Genomic DNA, 20,092 nt, shown 5'->3' with positions numbered 1-20,092 from the left:
ATCTCCAGCAGTCCTCACACATACACACACACACACACAAAATACATGTAATGAGAGATAAAAATAATTATAATACAAAACATACACAATTAGAGGCATAAAATACAACAAAATCAATGTAAAGACAACACACTTTCTCACAAAGGAGATTGAATGTTCCCATAATCTACACTCTCTAAAAAGAACACTGAGAATTTCAGTAAATTCTGTGAAATTTAGGGCATGGTTTTAGGGTAAACTTAAAAAACACTACATCTAAAATTGAAATAGGATGGTTGGGATTCTGGCTCAGCAGTAGAGTGCTTACCTAGCACATGAGAGGCCCTATATTTGATCCTCAGCACCACATACAAATAAATAAATAAGTATTGTGTCCAACTACAGCAACAACAAAAAATACTTTTTAAAAAATTGAAAATAGCAGACTGTATCTAAGACAAGCCAAAATGTTGTACAGGACAGAGAGAGTAGAGAGAGCATTTATGTTGCTCCGAAATTTCATAAGGTAAAAGGTCAGCTCCCAAAGGGGTGGCCCTAGGAGGAGGCACTTAGGAGGGAACAGGAATCAGGTGACATAGGGGGAGTGCTCTTGAGGGGATCAGCACCCTTATTTAGACGGTTGTATCGCTCCTTTCCAGAAAATGAATATCATTTACTATTTCACTGTTATTCAGTGATTAAATGATCATAGTTGGAAATTTCAGGTATTGCCAAAATTGTCCTTGAAATTTATAATGAAGACGGGTGTGATGGTGCACAGCTGTAACCCCAGCAGTTCAGGAGTCTGAGGCCCTAGGCGATGTAGCAAGAGACTCTGTATCAAAACAAAGAATCTAAAAGGGGCTGGTGGTTAAGCAACTCTGGGTTCCATTCCTGATACCAAAAAACCAGAGTTAACATGAACCTGCCAAGTCCAAATAACAACAGTGAAAAAATGTCATCCTTTCTCAAATTCATCACCTTCTGAAGGACAGATACTAGTTTTTATGAAATCACATTCATAAATTTATATACCACTATTTTGTAGAATTGGACTCAAATTCTGCCACAATAATGCAAGACAGAGTTTCTCTGTATCTTACGTGGCATTTTGGAATCTACGATTGGATATCAATTTGAAATAACTGAAAAGACAACATTAAATCTTACAAACTTTCTATACATACTCAGGCGTAGCAAAAGGTAAATTAGATAAGTGGGTTTATTTTTTCTTTTGGTTTGGTACCCCCGAGATAAAACTGAGAGATATTTTACTACTGATCCACATCCCCAGTCATTTTTATATTTTATTTTGAGATGCAGTCTCACCAGGTTGCAGAAGGCCTGGATAAGTTGCTAAGGCTGCCCTCAAATTTACAACACTCCTCATTAGCCTCTGGAGCAGGAAGGATCACAGGTGTGCACCACTGCACCTGGCTGTAAGTTGGGATTATTAAAAATGGAAATGCAACTAGACTTTTTAAAATTCACTTCTTTCTTGCCTCTTTAATATTAGTCCATCCCATTTGGCTCTGAATAAATAAACCTGGGCCTCAGTTAAGTGAGCACATCATTTCAAAGTGATACACAGAAAGCTTTGGTGCTGAGGGAGCACACATGTGTCAGGCTCAATGGGAAGGGAAGGTCCCTGACAGCTGGGACATGTTCCCTCCTGAACTTGCTAACTGAAAGCCTCTGGGATTACCCTCCAAGACACCTGGACCATGACTCTAGTCTATGAGGCTTTTCAGGTTTGCACAGCTCTACATTGGGGTGGGTGTTCCTTATACTCTGGGAGAGTTTTTGCTCTTTTACACTGTGAGAGAATGCAAGGGTCAGGAATCACTGGTGACCTGGCCCCTCAGCACCAGCATCCACAGCCTGACTGGCCACCTGTCTCCAAAGAATGGGAACAAGGCTTGGGGAAAACAAGGTCCCAAGACGTTAGTTGTCTAGATGACGCCTGTTCCAGGCGATTCCTAAGGCCCAAGACCTCAGCTGATCCCCCAAGAGGCTGTACCTCACAACTTAGGCTGTCCTCTAAGAGGAGCTGTCCTAGGGCCTGAAATTTCTTGTACCATGCAGGGCGCAAGACAGCTGTGGGCACATGGTGACATCCCCAGGAATGGATAGTGGCTCAGAACATAGGACTCTCTGAGAAGAAACCTGGCTAAGAAAATCAGATTTTGTGTCTACACTAAGAAAGATAAAAAAGAACCCAGAATTTTTGCAGGTGTGAACTGAAGTTCTCTATGAACTTGCTCTATATCAATGAACCTTCAGACCACCTGACTTTGGGGAACTACCATGAGGGTATAAGACAGGGTTCTGTATGGTAGGCAAAAATTACCTTGGGCTCTCTTAACCTCTTTCAAAGCCAATTACCTTAATTTCTGTATTAGTCAAAAATTCTCCGAACAAATGAACCTCTCAGAATATATTAACAACTTTACTCAACATGTAATTACCATCTTCCAAAGCTAACAATGTAATAAAGGACCTACAGGAGAAATTTCCCCCTTTTGACTGTAGCCACCCATCTGATGATCCTACCAAAGATCCTCTGAGGAAAAACTATTTGTGTCTGAGGAACAGATAGGGAGAAAGGACGGATGCACATGTCAGGAGGATAGAAAGGCTATAATGAATTTTTGTTGTTCCATTTTTATTGCATTCTGTCTTGGTTTTGTTTGGCGTCATCTTGTTGGGTTGTATTATAGTAGAAATACGGGATCAGCAATTAGTAAAAAACAAACCGACAGAGTGTTAAGTAAATTGTTAGACGAAGGAGGCATCTCAGTAAAATCAAGAATAGTCAGGGCATACGTTGATACAATACAAAAATATAGCCCATGGCTTTTTAAGGAGGAGTTGTTAGATATATCACAATGGAACCATCATGGTGAAGATTTAAAAAGAATAGAAAAGAACAACCCAGGGACTCTGCCAGTTGGCACATTGACATTGTGGGTGAACGTATCTGGTTTGCTTAGTCCAAAGCCTTCAGTTCAGACAAAGATAGAGGAAGGAGAAGACATATTGATTCAAGTAAAAGAGATCTCTCAAGTTAGTCAGAAAGAGGGAAAGATTCAAGTACAAGAGAAGGTCATTCGAGCTAGTGAGACAGAGGAAGGAAGTTTAGAGCAGAAAAAGCCATCAGGGGAAAAGTTACAACAGGAGACTGCTAATAACACCTTTCTATCAGAGAGAGAAAGTCTCCAACCAACAGCACCACCTCTACAGGAGACTGCTACTAACAGCATTCTATCACCAGAGGGCATAAGTGTCCAATCAACAGCACCACCTCCATATGCTAGGAGACTCCCAACACCTGCAGTTGATAGTTCGGATCCTGAGACAGGATCTCAAGTATGCCCTGTATTTGAGGTAGGAGGGCAGCGAATTTACCAGGGTTTAAATTTCAAATCAGTGAAGGAGCTAAAAGTGGCTGTAACAACCTATGGTCCTCAAGCACCCTTCACTGTAAGCTTGGTCAAATCCATTACCAACTTAAACATGACACCAGCAGATTGGTCTAATATTTGTAAAGCTGTGCTAACTGGAGGACAATACCTGTTATGGAAGGTTGCCAATGAGGAATTTTGCAAGGAGACGGCTAGGCGAAATGCAGCAGCTGGTTATCCTCAGAGAAATCTAGATATGTTGTTAGGAAAGGGACCTTATGAGGATCGGCAGCAACAACTTGCATATGATCCTGGTGTATATTTACAAATTGCTGTAGATGCAGTTAAGGCATGGAAGACTTTACAAGGACATGGAGGTTTACAAGGTCAATTATCTAAGATAATACAAGGAGCTAATGAACCTTATGCTGAATTTGTAGATAGGCTTATTCAAACAGCTACCAGAGTTTTTGGGAATACAGAACAAGCAATGCCATTAATAAAACAATTGGATTATGACCAAGTGAATCGTTGGTGCAGAGATATCATTAGACCATGGAAACAGGAAGATTTAAACACATATATTAAATTATGTAGAGACATTAATGAACAAGAGCAAGTCATGGCAGCTGAAGTAAAACAGGCTTTAGATGCCAGAGACATTAATGAACAAGGGCAAATTGTGGCAGCTGCAGTAAAACAGGCTTTAGATTACAGGCCAAGAACATGCTACAATTGTGAACAAACAGGACATTTTAAAAGGAATTGCCCCATAGGAGGAGGGTTTAACAAAACTAGGTATCAAAGGAGTAGAATACCGGGTATTTGCCCACGATGCCATAGAGGAAGACATTGGGCTAATGAATGCCATTCTCAAACCACCATAGAGGGTACTCCATTACATTGGGCTAATGAATGCCATTCTCAAACCACCATAGAGGGTACTCCATTATCAAAAAACGAACAAGGACAAGGTGTTTATCCACAATATCGTGGACAAAGGCATCGGGCTCCGTTGCCAAAAAATGGACAGGGGGCCCCAATGCTCCAGGGCCACAAACCACAAATATACGGAGCACTGGAGGAAACCAGAAACCCCAGCAACCCCATCAGGGTAGTGCCCAGGACATCAGATCCCTCATCAGACAAACCAGAGGGAGCGCAGGGTTGGACATCTGCGCCTCCACCAGATCAGTACTAACTCCAGAGATGGGAGTTCAAATCATTCCCACAGGGGTGAAAGGACCTCTTACCAAAGGAACAGTAGGCTTATTATTGGGACGCAGCTCTTCTACTCTAAAAGGACTTTTAATAAGTCCTGGGGTAATTGATCCCGATTATGAAGGTGAAATAAAAATTATAGCCAGTTCTCCAAAGGGTATATCAGTAATTTCACCAGGAGATAGAATAGCACAGTTACTAATAATACCAAGCCTACATGATAAATTTTCCAGTCATGCTGTAGAAAGAGGTTCCAAGGGATTAGGCTCCACAGGTGTAGATTGGGCTATGCTTTCTTTAAATTTAGATTCTCGCCCCATGCTAAAACTAAATATTCAAGGACATGAATTTAATGGGCTACTGGATACAGGTGCAGACCTTAGCATCATCTCTCGTCAAGAATGGCCAAAACATTGGCCATTACAACAAGCCACTCAAACGCTTCGAGGCCTAGGAGTGGCGAATAATCCTGATAGAAGTGCAATGGTATTAGATTGGAAGGATCCTGAAGGATGTGAAGGAACTATACAGCCATATGTATTGGATCATCTTCCTGTAAATTTATGGGGACGAGATGTCTTAGATCAATTAGGTTTGACATTAACAAATAATATCAATCAAAATGCACCCACTATTATGGCTAGACAAGGTTTTAGGAAAGGAAAAAGATTAGAAAAACAAGAACAAGGTATAGCAGCACCAATACAAATAAATCAAGGAACAGACAGACATGGGTTGGATTTTCACAAAGGGCCACTGAGACAATAAAAATTACATGGGAATCAGAAAGACCAGTATGGGTTCCTCAGTGGCCCTTGACTAAAGAAAAGATACAAGTAGCCCATGATCTGGTCAAACAACAATTAGTGGAAGGACATATACAACCTTCCGTATCTCCCCATAATACTCCCATTTTTGTCATCAAAAAGAAATCTGGTAAATGGAGATTATTGCAAGATTTAAGAGCCATTAATAATGAAATGGTCATTATGGGACCTGCTCAATCAGGGATTCCTCAGTTGTCTGCTTTGCCAAAAACTTGGTATGTTTTAGTTATAGATATTAAAGATTGTTTTTTTTCAATTCCAATTCATCCTGAGGATAGTCCACGTTTTGCATTTACTATCCCTGCACTAAATCATGAAGGTCCTGATCAGAGATATGAATGGAAAGTACTCCCTCAAGGGATGGCTGACAGCCCAAATATGTGTCAAATTTATGTTAACAAAGTAATCCAGCCACTTAGAAATCAAAATCCTGAGCTACAAATATTTCAATATATGGATGACATATTATTAGCACACAAAGCTAAAAACACATTGCTAGAATGTTATGCCACACTTACAAACTTATTAAAAAAATTATAATCTAGAGATAGCAATAGATAAAGTACAATTAAATTTTCCAATTAATTATTTAGGAGTTCTATTATCCTCAACCATGGTCAGTCCACCAAAAATTCAAATACGAGTAGATCAACTCAAATCACTTAACGACTTTCAAAAGTTATTAGGAGACATAAATTGGATAAGGCCTTATCTAGGCATACCAACAGGAGAGTTGGGACCTTTATTTGATATCCTAAAAGGTCCATCAGATCTAAATTCACCCTGCATGTTAACGCCTGAAGCAAGAAAGGCATTAAAAACCATTGAAACATATATGGAAAATATGCATTTGGATAGAATTGATATGTTTGCCTTTATTATTTATTGTACTACCAACAAAAAATATTCCTATAGCAGTATTTTGGCAAGAAGGTCCATTATTATGGATACATTTATCTTATTCTCCTAACACTATTCTTACTAGGTATCCGGAGGCTGTAGGACAATTAATACTCAAAGGAATAAAAACAGCAAAGGCAGTGTTTGGAATTTCTCCTAATAAAATTATTACTCCATATACTATGAATCAAATTGATGAATTAGCTAATGAGTTAAATACTTGGGCAATAATCATGTGCAAATCTAATGTTTCATTTGATAACCACTTACCATCTAATCCTTTATTGTCTTTTTGGTCATTGCATCCTGTAATTTTTCCAAAAATGACAAGAAAAACACCTATCATGAATGCTCCAAATATATTCACTCATGGGTCAAATAATGGTACAGCAGCAATAGTTACACCTGATCGAACTTTTACATTTTTAGTACCCAAACAATCAGCTCAAAAGGTAGAGCTTAATGCAGTATTACAAACTTTTGTGATGTTTAAAGATTGTGTATTTAATTTATTTTCTGATAGTCAGTATATAGTTAATGCTATAGTATCCCTTGAAGATGTTGGTAGGATTTTGCCTTCTTCTACTGTTTTCTCTTTGTTTTCCACTATACAAAGTTTAATCTGGGACAGAAAAGATCCATTCTTTATAGGACATATCAGGGCACATACAGGATTGCCTGGAGCCCTTAGTTTGGGCAATGATTTAGCAGATAAAACTACACATGACATACATATTTTCTCTATACTAGAAGAAGCTATAAATTTTCATAAAAGGTTCCATGTCAATGCTAATACTTTACAAAAGCATTTTAATATAACTGAGGAACAATCTAGACAAATAATAAAACAATGTCAAAATTGTGTGACCTTTTTACCACAAGTTAATCTTGGAGTCAATCCTAGAGGACTGATACCTAACCACATTTGGCAGATGGACGTCACACACTTGCCAGAATTTGGAAAATTAAAATATTTGCATGTTACAGTTGATACTTCTTCTGGATTTTTGATGGGCTCCCTTCATGCCGGAGAAAAAACTAAAGTTGTTATAGCTCATTGCTTACAAAATTTTGCCACTGTGGGCATTCCAAAACAGTTAAAAACAGGTAATGCCCCTGGTTATACGTCTACTTCTTTTAAACAATTTTGCTCATCATTTGGCATTACTCATATAACAGGAATCCCATGCAATCCACAGGGACAAGGCATAGTTGAAAGAGCTCATCAAACTATTAAAATGTACTTATTAAAGCAAAAAGACGGAATTGGGAAGGGGTATATATTCCCCAAAGATAAACTTAAAATAACCCTTTTTACTCTAAACTTTTTAAATTTGGATTCATCAGGACTTAGTGCTGCAGAAAGGCATATGTGTCCAAAAAATGTACATATGCCCAAGGTACTTTGGAAAGATATTCTAACAGGACAATGGAAAGGTCCTGACCCAGTAATTGTCTGGAGTCGGGGGTCTGTTTGTGTGTTTCCACAGGAAGAACAGCAGCCGATTTGGATTCCAGAGAGATTAACCAAGGTCCTGACCCAGTGATTGTCTGGAGTCAGGGGCCTGTTTGTATGTTTCCATAGGAAGAACAGCATCCGATTTGGATTCCAGAGAGATTAACTAAAATCCTGACCCAGTGATTGTCCGGAGTCGGGGGTCTGTTTGTGTGTTTCCACAGGGAGAACAGCAGCCAATTTGGATTCCAGAGAGATTAACTAAAGCGAATTCTACAGACCAAAAAGAAGATGATTTGGCTCAAATAAATAACAGCTGATATCCAAAACTCCAATTTGGCTATCCTTACATCTGCGACAGAACCAGGATGCTTTTTTCAATATCTGTTTTATTATTGCCCTTTCCCATATCATGAAGTTCTATTTTGTTTTTTGAGCTCATACAGATCTAGGTTAATGTTTTGCTGATCAGTTCTATTTTTTTTTCTTGACTATAGAGTTTTTAAACATTGCAATGGAGATTTCACCTGTAAAAAGTTATAAGGCCTTTACTATTATGTTATGTGTTGCATGTATTATATTATGTGTGCACACTTGTGTTTTGTGTTATATGTTTGAATGTACATATGTCCATATATCATATATTATGAGTGCTCATAAAAAAATGGATCCAAATATTTTTTTTCATGTGATTTAAATGGTTTAATTTAAATTGGGTAAACAACTGTTAAGAATTGTTTTAATATGTAAACAAAAAAGAAGTTAACAGATCTGTTTGTTTACTTTCACCTATCCTTTTCATTATATTTAATAATTCTCTTCAAGATAATGTAAATTGTTAAGAAAATTGTTTTCTTTTAGTGCCTTCTGGAATGTTACACAATTTTTTCTTTAGCCATTATTGTCAGAATTCCTATCTTCATCCCAGAGCCAGTGAAGACAATGTAAATTGTTAAGAAAATTGTTTTCTTTTAGTACCTTCTGGAATGTTACATAATTTTTTCTTTAACCATTATTGCCAAAATTCCTATCTTCATCCCTGTGTCGGTGAAGACAAAGATAAAACTAATCTACAGTTTCTGCAATAGCCATCACTGAACCGCTTACAGAACTTGCCTAAACTATGTGTCACTTGTATGCATTGTGAACTATCTGTTGGTGCAGCAACTTGTGGTAGTGTTGGGATATTTTTGCTGATGATGTCATCGGTGATACAATTTTCCCAAAAGGAGCCGTCAATTGGCTTGGTATATCTTCCTTCCTTCTGCTTGTCATGATCGTTCAGCTAAAATTTGGGGGCCAACAGAGGAGAGGCAAAGAACCTCACCCCCCGAGCTGGTACCTCTCCACAGGTGTGGCTGTATACTAGACAGGTAGTCAATGACGGGTAAGATCCAATTACAATGGTACCAACCTAAGACAGGAGGATCTTTGGTAGGACCTCAAGGCACCAGAGATAGAGGGGGAAACAGGCTGCTCAGAATCACCTAGGCCTTTTGGCAGAGCTCCTGGGGCCAGGAAAGGGAGGAACAGAGTTGGTGAGGAAGAAAAGCCAAATGAGATTTCCAAGCCCGCCCTTCCCATCTGGTCTGGATCTGATTGGAGAGTTCTACCCCAGCATCCCTAATGGGCTGCCCCTAGTCAGGCCTCTGCATTGTGACTGACAGCTAAGGTTATCCAATCACTAACCAAAATTGCCTAGAGTGGCAGATCCTTGGCCCCAGCCCTTTTCAGGTGGAGCTTCTTGGCTGGGCTGGGAACTAATCCAGGTGGGAAGCCTTTGCTTGAACTTGGTACAAATGGTAACATCTGGGATTGAGCTCTGGCTGAGGGAGACTGCTTTCCCAGCACGGGTGATGCCCAGGGTTTTAACCTCACCACAGAAACAAACAACAATTAAATTCTTTTTTTTTAAGAGAGAGAGAGAGAGAGAGAGAGAGAGAGAGAGAGAGAGAGAGAAATTTTTTTTAACATTTATTTTTTAGTTTTCGGCAGACAGAATATCTTTGTATGTGGTGCTGAGGATGGACCCCGGGCCGCACGCATGCCAGGTGAGCACACTACCGCTTGAGCCACATCCCCAGCCCCCCAAAACAATTAAAAATATAAAAAAAATACTTACTTAAGGACTCTAAGGCCTGAAGAGCCCAAAGTCAGGTGAAAATCAATAAATGTTAATGTTGTTTACCATGAGGAGTCCTTGTTCCCGAATCCTGCAGTATAACACCAGAGAAGCAGGTGGAGAGTGGAAAGTGGAAAGCTTTCATAAGAGAAAGCATGAAAGACTTCCCCCACCCCAGGAAGAAGGGGACCCAAAAGGCAGAATCCCTGGAAGGGGGAGGTCTTCTCCCTCTTAAACCTAAGGTCATCTTTTGTCCTCCCAAATTCCTGTCCTTTATTTTTCTTTATTGGGCAGGTGCTTGGGCATGAGGGTGGAAGGCCAAAGGGAAATAATTGGGTGGACTTATGGGGTGGGGAGCAGACACACACACACACACACACACACACACATATAACTCTACTAAACTTCATCTCATGAATGATGAAAAATGATTATAATAGGAAAGGTACAAAATGAGAGGCATAAAATACAATGAAATTAATAGAAAGATGATATAATTTATTACCAAGGAGATTAAGGAGACTGAACTTCTCCATGATCTACACTCTCTGAAAACCCCTGAGCATTTTAGAAAATTCTGTGAAATCCAGGGCCAGGTGTGCTGTGCTTCTTTGTGAACTTAAAAAAAAAAAAACCCTACTTCTACTAATGGAAATGAGACCATATTTAAGATCAGTCAAAATCTTGTAGTGATCATAGTGAGTGTAGACAGAGTGAATTCATGTAACTCCCAAATTTCATAAGCTAACAGTCCAACTCCCAAAGGGGTGGTCCAAGGAGAAGGCACATTTTTTTTCTTTTTAATACCTTGGATTGAACCCAGAGGCAGTTGACCACTGAACCACATCCCCAGTCTTTGAAGTCTCACCAAGTTGCATAGGGTCTCGCTAAGTTGTTAAAGCTGTCCTCAAACTATAAATCCTCTTGCCTCAGCCTCTGGAGAAGCAAGGAATACTGCTGTGCACCAGTGCACCTTGCCATAAATTAGGATGTAAATGTAAATAGAATGTAAATGTAAGTAGGCTTTTTAAATCACGTCTTTTTTCCCTCTTTTATAATATTTCATCATATTTGGTTCTGAATAAATAAACTTGGGCCTCAGATAAGTGAGCAGATCATTTCACAGTGATAACCACAGATGGCGGGTGCTGAGGGAGCAAACATATCAGGCTCAAGAGGCAGGGAAGGTGCCCCTGCCAGCTGGGACATCCTCACACCTGGGCATGCTCACTGAAATACTCCATGATCACTCTCCCATGAGACCTAGACCATGACTCCAGCCTATGAGGCTTTTCAGATTTTCACAGCACTGCACTGCGGTGGCTGGTCCTTATGCGCTGTGAGAGATTTTGCTCTTCCACACTGTGAGAGAATGCAAGGGTCAGGAATCACTGGGGACCTGGCCTGTCACCACCAGCATCCACAGGCTGACTGTCCAACTGTCTCCAAGGAATGGGAACAAGGCTTGGGTAAACAAGACCCCAAGAAGTTAGCTGTCTAGATGAGACTTGTTCCAGGACATTCCTTTGCCCCAAAACCTCAGTTTATCCCCCAAGAGGCTGTACCTCACAACTTAGGCTGTCCTCTAAGAGGAGCTGACCCAGGGCCTAAAGTTCCTTGAACCATGCAGGGCACAGGACAGCTGTGGGCACATGGTGGCAACCCAGGAAAGGATAGTGGCTGAGAACATAGAACTCTCTGAGGTATCAAAAGAAAACCAGCCTGAGAAATCTGATATGCTGTCTATACCTAAGAAAGATAAAGACAGAAGCACAGGATTTTCCCAGGTGTGAACTGAAGTTCTCTATGAACTTGCTCTATATCAATGAACCTTCAGACCACGTGACTTTGGGAAACTACACCACCATGAAGATAGTAAAATGGGGTCCTGGATGGATGGCAAAAATTCTCATCTGATAGCTTAAGCCCTTTCATAGCCAATTACCTTAATTTCTATATTAGTCCCAAATTCTCAAAACAAATGCACTTCTCAGAATATATTACCAACCTTACCATATAACCACCATCTTCCAAAGCTAACAATGTACTTAACAGACCTATAGAAGAAACTCCACCCCCTTTTTTTCCTGTAGCCACTCATCTGATGATCCTACCAATGCAATTGGTTAATGTATTCATACATAACTTTCTTTTACAAATGACCTTGTCAGCCAAGCACAGTGGGGCACAACTGTAACCCCAGCAGCTCAACTAGGTCAGGAGAACAGCTAAACTCAAAGCCAGCCTCAGCAACTTAGTGAGGCCCTAAGAAACTTAGTGACATCATGTCTCAAAATAAAATATAAAAAGAGCTGCAGATCTGGCTCAGTGCTTAAGTACCCCTGGGGTCAATCCCTGGTATTTAAAAAAAATGTAATCTCTTCCTGGTTAAAACACATACATCATTCAGGATAAGTTGAATCCACATTCCTGAGTATGGTCATTAGTATTTGGGTCAAAATAAACTATTTTCCTCAGGTATGGTGGCCAGTGCCCTTAATTCCACCACCTAGAGAAGCTGAGGCAGGAGGATCACAAGTTCCAGGCGAGGCAGGACAACATGGCCAGATCCACTTTGAAAACAAAATTTAAAAGGGCTGGAGATGAAGGGCCTGAGAATAAATCAGACATTTTATCCTATTTGCATATGTGACTACATGACCAGTGTGAATGGACATTAGGTACAACCAGAAAAAGGAGAAGTTACACTCTATTTACATATAATGTGTCAAAATGCATTTTACTGTCATGTATAAGTAATGGAAACAAAGTAAAATAAACAAATAACTTCTGCCAAAAACAAACAAACAAGCAAATAACAAACAAAAAAGGGCTGTGGATGTAAACCAAGATTCAATATCCCTAGTACCAATAACCCACTGCCTTATTTCATTTAAAGTAACTATGTTATCGGAACACAGCATGTGTCAAGTGACTATTCTTTTCCCTCAAGGATGATATTGAGAAACAGAAAACAAAAGTGTTATTCTTGCCAGGGACAGTGGCACGGGCCTGTAACTCCAGGGACTCAGGAGATTGAGGCAAGAGGATCACAAGTTGGAGGACTGGGCTGGGGATGTGGCTCAAGTGGTAGGGCACCCTCCTGGCATGCATGCGGCCTGGGTTGGATCCTCAGCACCACATACAAATAAAGATGTGTCTGCCCAAAACTAAAAAAATAAATAAATATTAAAATTTCTCTCTCTCTCAAAAAAAAAAAAAAAAAAAAAAAAGAAGAAGAAGTTGGAGGGCAGTGTCCCAAGCAACTGGGATACAATCTCATTTTTTTTTTAATTGGGGGGGTTTGCCTGAGGATTTCACTGATAAAGCTTCTCTAGGTTTGAACTGCAATACAAAAACAAAATATTGTTTGAAATATATCAGTAGAGAAAAAGTGAAAAGTAATAGACTGTGTCCATTTGAAGCACAGGAGGAAGACCAGATATTTATGACGGGAAGTGGAAAAGATGGTGGCATTTTAGAACACAGGAGGCAACTGCAATTTGAAAGACAGCTTTCAGAGGAACTAAATTGGGGGAAGTAAAGTGGATTTGGGATCCTGCTTCCTACACGTTTTGAAGAGTGGGGGCGGGCCACCAGCAGGGAGGGGAGGGGAAGCTGGTAACCTGAGCCGCCCATTCAACAATGGAAGCCAAGGGACAGGGCCCAGGGCCACCTGCCAGGGGTAATTGGGCCTCATGCTCCGCAGCTGACCTCAGGGACTGGATACCCAGCCCAATCCTAGGGGCCAGAGAGCAGAAGCCCAGGGCCATCCGCCTTGGAGGACTAGGCTGCACCCTCTGCACCAACCTTGGGCACCCAAAACCCAGTTCACCCCACGGGATCAGTGGCAGAGGCTTAGGGTCAGCCGCCAGCGAGGTGACTTCAAGATTCTACCATCCAGCCCAACACCCAGGACCAGGGGACAGAGACCCAGGGCAACCTCCAGAGGTGACTCCACCAGGCTTCTGAAGCTCACTCCTTTGCGGGGGCCCCAAGGCAGGTGCTGACCATGTCCCTTCAGCCCTTGTCATATACTTACCATTTTTCTTTATAGAGGACCCGGTGTTCTCTTGAGGACCTCAAGGCACCAGAGATAGAGGGAAGCACAGGCTGCTCAGAATCACCTAGACATTTTGGCAGAGCACATGGGGCCCGGAAAGGGAGAAGCAGAGTTGATGAGGAAGAAAAGCCCAGGAGATTTCCAAAGCCCGCCCTTCCCCTCTGGTCCAGATCTGATTGGACAGTTCCACCCCAGCATCCCTAATGGGGCGCCCCTAGTCAGGCCTCTGCATTGTGACTGACAGCTAAGGTTATCCAATCACTAAACAAAATTGCCTAGAGTGGCAGATCCTTGGCCCCAGCCCTTTTCAGGTGGATCTTCTTTCCTGGGCTGGGAACTAATCCAGGTGGGAAGCCTTTGCTGGAACTTGGTACAAATGGTAACATCTGGGATTGAGCTCTGGCTGAGGGAGACTGCTTTCCCAGCATGGGTGATGCCCTGGGTTTTAACCTCACCACAGAAACAAACAACAATTAAAAAATATATAAAAAATATTAGAAGGGCAGGGAAGAAGTCACTAAAGAGAATGAGAGAAGGCGGGTAGAATTCAAGGAAGGGGGAATAAGAAAATTGAAAAGAAATGAAAAGATAAAAGAAACAAAAACAAACAAACAAACAAAATTAGAAAATAAAGAAACAAAAGAAAAAAAAATTTTACAAAAATAATAATGATAATAAAAAAATGAAAATTAAAATTAAAAAAATAATAATAAAAATTTTTAAAATGACAAAAAGAAGACCTTAAAAGAGCATACTACAGGGATACTGCCACATCAATGTTCATAGCAGCACAATTCACAATTGCTAGACTGTGGAACCAAACCAGATGCCCTTCAATAGATGAATGGATAAAAAAAAATGTGGCATTTATATACCATGGAGTATTACACAGCACTAAAAAATGACAAAATCATGGAATTTGCAGGGAAATGGATGGCACTAGAGCAGATTATGCTTAGTGAAGCTAGCCAATCCCTAAAAAACAAATACCAAATGTCTTCTTTGATATAATGAGAACAACTAAGAACAGAGCAGGGAGGAAGAGCAGGAAGAAAAGATCAACATTAAACAGATACATTAGGTGGGAGGGAAAGGGAGAGAAAAGGGAAATTGCATGTTAATAGAGGGAGACCCTCATTGTTATACAAAATTACACATAAGAGGTTGTGAGGGGAATGGGAAAATAAACAAGGAGAGAAATGAATTACAGTAGATGGGGTAGAGAGAGAAGATGGGAGGGGAGGGGAGGGGGCATAGTAGAGGATAGGAAAGACAGCACAATACAACAGACACTAGTATGGCAATATGTAAAAACGTGGATGTGTAACCAATGTGATGCTGCAATCTGTATTTGGGGTAAAATTGGGAGTTCATAACCAACTTGAATCTAATGTATGAAATATGATATGTCAAGAGATTTGTAATGTTATTTTTTAATATTTATTTTTTATTTTTTCAGCAGGCACAACATCTTTGTTTCTATGTGGTGCTGAGGATTGAACCTGGGCTGCACGCACGCCAGGCGAGCACACTACCGCTTGAGCCACATCCCCAGCTCGCTTTGTAATGTTTTGAACAACCAATAATATATATACAATAGTGACTTAAGGACTCTAAGGCCTGAGGAGCCCAAAATCAGGTGAAAATCAATAAATGATAATGCTATTTACCATGAGGAGTCCTTGTTCCTGAATCCTGCAGTATAACACCAGAGAAGCAGGTGGAGAGTGGAAAGTGGAAGGCTTTAATAAGAGAAAGCACAAAACTCCACCCACCCCAGGAAGAAGGGGACCCAAGAGGCAGAATCCCTGGGAGGGGGAGGTCTTCTCCCTCTTAAAACTAAGGTCATCTTTTGTCCCCCAACATTCCTGTCCTTTATTTTCCTTTATTGTGCAGGTGATTGGGCCTGAGGGTGGAAGGCCAAATGGAGGGAATTGGGTGGACTTATGGGGTGGGAAGCAGAAACCTGGGCAGGAACAGCCTAGCGTGGTTTGATGAGCATCTTCCTATTTTACTGGGAGCCACTTCATTAACCCTTATTTAGGACTTGCCCAAGGCCATGACGACATGAACAGTTCACTTCTCAGGTGTTTTTTTGGTTTCCCAGGATCAGATCAGATTGCATTTTTTTATTGGGCCTGATATTAGACCCCACTTACCTAGCTACACACACTACAATATTTCAATCAGGCTTCACACACAGGGAGAGCCTACCTTCAAATAAATTAAAAGGGTTGATGATCTAGCTCAGAGGTCGAGCCCCACAGGGAGTTTTCAACAGAACCTCAAAGAAAAAGATACCTATATACATATATAGTATCAGCTGGTGTGACCTCAGGCAATTTAGCAAGAGACAGTCTCAAAATTTTTGAAACAATATTTAAAAATATCATATGTATCATACATATTTGATATGTGAAAATAAATACAGTTTGACAATTATTTCAGTAATTCTCATCACCTCCGGAATACTTATATTTTGAGGAATTAGATAGAGCTAAGAAAAAAAAAACAATTGGTGTTGGTGATTTGGCTCAGTGTTCTCTCCCCAGCAGGATGGAGGGGAAGGAGGTGTGGGAGGCAATTCCCTAAAGCAGCAATGCGAGGTTGAAATAAAATGAGCACCTTGTGCTTAATGTCCATGTTCTACATTTCACTATTAGGGAGTTGTTGGAAGCAATCTGACTCTGGTGACCCCACACATCAGGTTATCTGTCTACCCCAAATCCAAACAGAAAAAGTCATGATGTAAAGCAGGAAAGGAACGTTGACCAGTGAAGCTACACCAGGAAGACAAGGGTACCATGTCCTTAGGCCTCTCTTCAGGGGCTGTCTAGGACTCTCAGGTTTTATAGAAAGGGTAATCAGTCATAGGCATGTGTGTAGAGGGCACACTGTATGTAGGCGTGGTGTCATCTGTGGCTTAAGGCATTTGTGTGTGTTCCATGTCAGTGGTTCAGAGGCACCAACATTTTCAAGAAAAGCCACCAGCCCACCTGCTCCGGCCTGGTAAGCACCATATCCCTAGCTGCTGACCCAGGGCTCTCAGCTTCCTGGGTTTCAACTGATAGTTAAACCAGAAAGAAACAATAACCCTGCTCAGCTCGGCCCATAAAGCCTGCATATGAAACCCCACTTGGGGCACATATGCCTGTGGTGTTGATACCGCTGGTTATGTAAGGGGGGTCTGGCGGAACGTCGGAGGGAGAGACCACACAAGAGACTTACTCCATGCAATTGGCAAAAGGGGATATTTATTGGGATCCATTCCAGCGTGCTGGGACTCTGTGCTCACTCAAGAAGGGTGAGCAGCCCAGAGCCCAGAGCAGGGTTCAAGCGGAGCTTAAGTACACTTTTTGGAGAGGGTGGGGGGCTTAGCATACATCAGAACAAATCATCATGAGGCGCAGGAAAATTGAACAACAACCCTGAGTCAGGATTAGTGCATACATTGGCGGGAACAGATTGGACAGGGGCGATTGGTGCTCCTAAGTGGGGAACACATTCAAACTGATTGGTTTAGGTCCTGCAATGCCTACGTGCCAAGCAACTCGGAACCCTTAGCTATTAAACAACCAGAAAGTCAGTGGAAATATTTACTGGGCAGTTCCAGTATTTTCCTAACAGCTACAGGGATTACAGGTTTTGGGGGTAGCAGAGGGACTCTAACAATACCTAGTCTTTTACTTTTTAACCCAATCTCTGCACTTTGGAAACTTTAGGATGCCTGGTCTTTTACACTTTAACTCCAGCTCTGCAGCTTAAAATCAGCTTGGAAATTTTACCTTTACAGTTACTGGTGAGGAGTTCTGCTCCCTCACATGTTGAAGTTTGAACATTAGAGAAGCAAGCCCAGGCAAGCACACAAAGCAGGGTTTATTTTTAAAGGAGTAACATAGACTTCTCCCCAGGAGGGAGAAGTGGGCCATAGGTGGTATCCTGGTATTCCCAGAAGCAAGGTGTTCAGCCTTTCTATGAGTCCTAGGCTTCCTGTGTTCTCCATGCCTTTCCCCCTTATCTTTCTCCTTCCTTCCTGGGTGAATAGACCCAGGAATGCTTGGTGAGATGGTACAAAGGTGACAAACAAGGGGGATGAAGAGGGAAGGGCAGGATGCAGCAGCTAAGGACACATTAACACCCTTAAAGCTGCCTGTAGGGAGGGGAAATTCCTGGGGCAGGCTACCTTAGCAACAGGAAGGAGCTAGGGCAGGTCCTTGATGAGGGTGGAGCAAGGGCTCTGAAGGGATTAACATTTCTATCCGTCAGGGGACAGTCTGCAACTTGCCAGACTCTCTCAACATTGGCCTCCTTGATCAGACCTGACTCCATTTACCTGTCTGTAGTGACTGCCTGTCTATTTCTGGCTTCAGTATCTGCCCCTTCCCAGAAAGTGAATACAACTTTATTTTTACTCTTAGCTTGAATTGGTGAAGTCTTTCATATCTTGTGTCCTGGCCCAAATTCAGTCTACCCAGCAACATTCCCAATGACCATGGGGAGGGGGCCTTATATATAAACAGTCATAATCCCTCAAGTGTGGAATAGTAGCCACATACCGGTCTAGGGCTGAGAACTCAACTCTAGGTGCTCTCCCCCCCACCTCTGCTGGGCATTGAATCCATGGCAGGGGTACAGAATCCCTGAGCTCCATCCCCAGCCCTTTTTCTATTGTGGTAAAAAGAAGTGGGTGGGAGCATAAATATAGTGGGTTTGAGAATATAACTCTGAAAACCAGCCTAATTCCTTAAGATTGGGAGCCATCGCATCCAAAACTCATGAAAACTAATTTTTGTTTTAGTATAAATTACTGCAATCTTTAAACTTGCTTGGAATGCCTGCCCATGCCTTGAAGTCACCCATACTTGGCCCTCCCTGACCAGATAACAACCCTCTCTGAAAGCTCAGTGGTACCTCATACATTCTAATGTTGGGATCTGAATTTATTCCCTACCTTGAAATGTTAAGCCATGTAGTTCATTAACCTACTACCTGCCTTTGTATTATGCTTATCCAAATCCTGGTGTCTGTAAGTTCTCAAGACACCCCTCTTTGCAAACTTTTGTGTTATGAAAATGTGTTCCGAGGGCTGGGGATGTGGCTCACACAGTAGCTCGCTCGCCTGGCATGCGTGAGCACCACATACAAAAAAGATGCTCAGCACCACATACAAAAAAAAAAATGTTGTGTCTTCCGAAAATGAAAATTAAATATTAAAAATTCTCTGTCTCTCTCTCTCCCTCTGTCTAAAAAAAGAGTTGTTGTTTGATTTAAAACAAATGTGTTCTGAGACAGCTGGAGTATCTTTAGCCTGGGGTTTGAGGACAGACATGGCCAGCTCCTGGGTACATAAATAAAATTTTGATTAAGTTTGATTCAAAATTGGAGTCTGTGTTCTTTTTCTTGTGTTGTGGTTCAACAGTGCCAGTGAAAGGGTAAAGTTTCTAAGCTGCAAAGCCTGAGTTAAAATGTAAAGGACCAGGCATTGTAAACCTGCTTCTAAACTGCAAAGCCTGGGTTAAATTCCTGGAGCTGTTAGGACAATATCCGAACTTCCCAGTAAATATTCCTCCTGATCTTCTGGTTGTTTAATAACTTAGGACCCTGAGTAGCCCGGCACATAGGCATTCAAGGCCCAAAACCAATCAGTTTGAATGTGTACCCCGGTTAGGAGTGACCAATCACCCCCGCCCAGCCTGTTCCCTCCAATGAATGTACTAATCAAGTCTAAGAATTATTGTTTGATTTTCCCGCGGGTGTATGGTGATTGGTTAAAGGAGACTATGATGTGTATAGTCCCCACCCTCCCCAAAAAGTGTACTTAAGCACTGCTCAACCCTTGCCCTAGGCTCTGGGTCTTTCCCTCTTCCAGAGTGGGCATGGAGCCCCAGCATGCTGAATCAATAAATCCCCTTCTGCCAATTGCATGAGTGGTCTCTTGGTGGTCTCTTTCTCCAAGGCTTTACCGGACACTTACACCAGGGTTCGGTAAAGCCTTGGAGCTGATGGGATGGAGCAATGGTGTTGCCACACTGCTTACATTCAGAGGGTTTATTTTTCAATGAGAATGAAATGCCATTGAAGGCAATAGGGAAAATGGAATGATTTGTGATATTTTTATAC

This window comes from Urocitellus parryii, chromosome X, assembly GCF_045843805.1.
Source record: "Urocitellus parryii isolate mUroPar1 chromosome X, mUroPar1.hap1, whole genome shotgun sequence".
Taxonomy (NCBI): domain Eukaryota; kingdom Metazoa; phylum Chordata; class Mammalia; order Rodentia; family Sciuridae; genus Urocitellus; species Urocitellus parryii.
Note: the sequence above shows the minus strand (reverse complement) of the source record.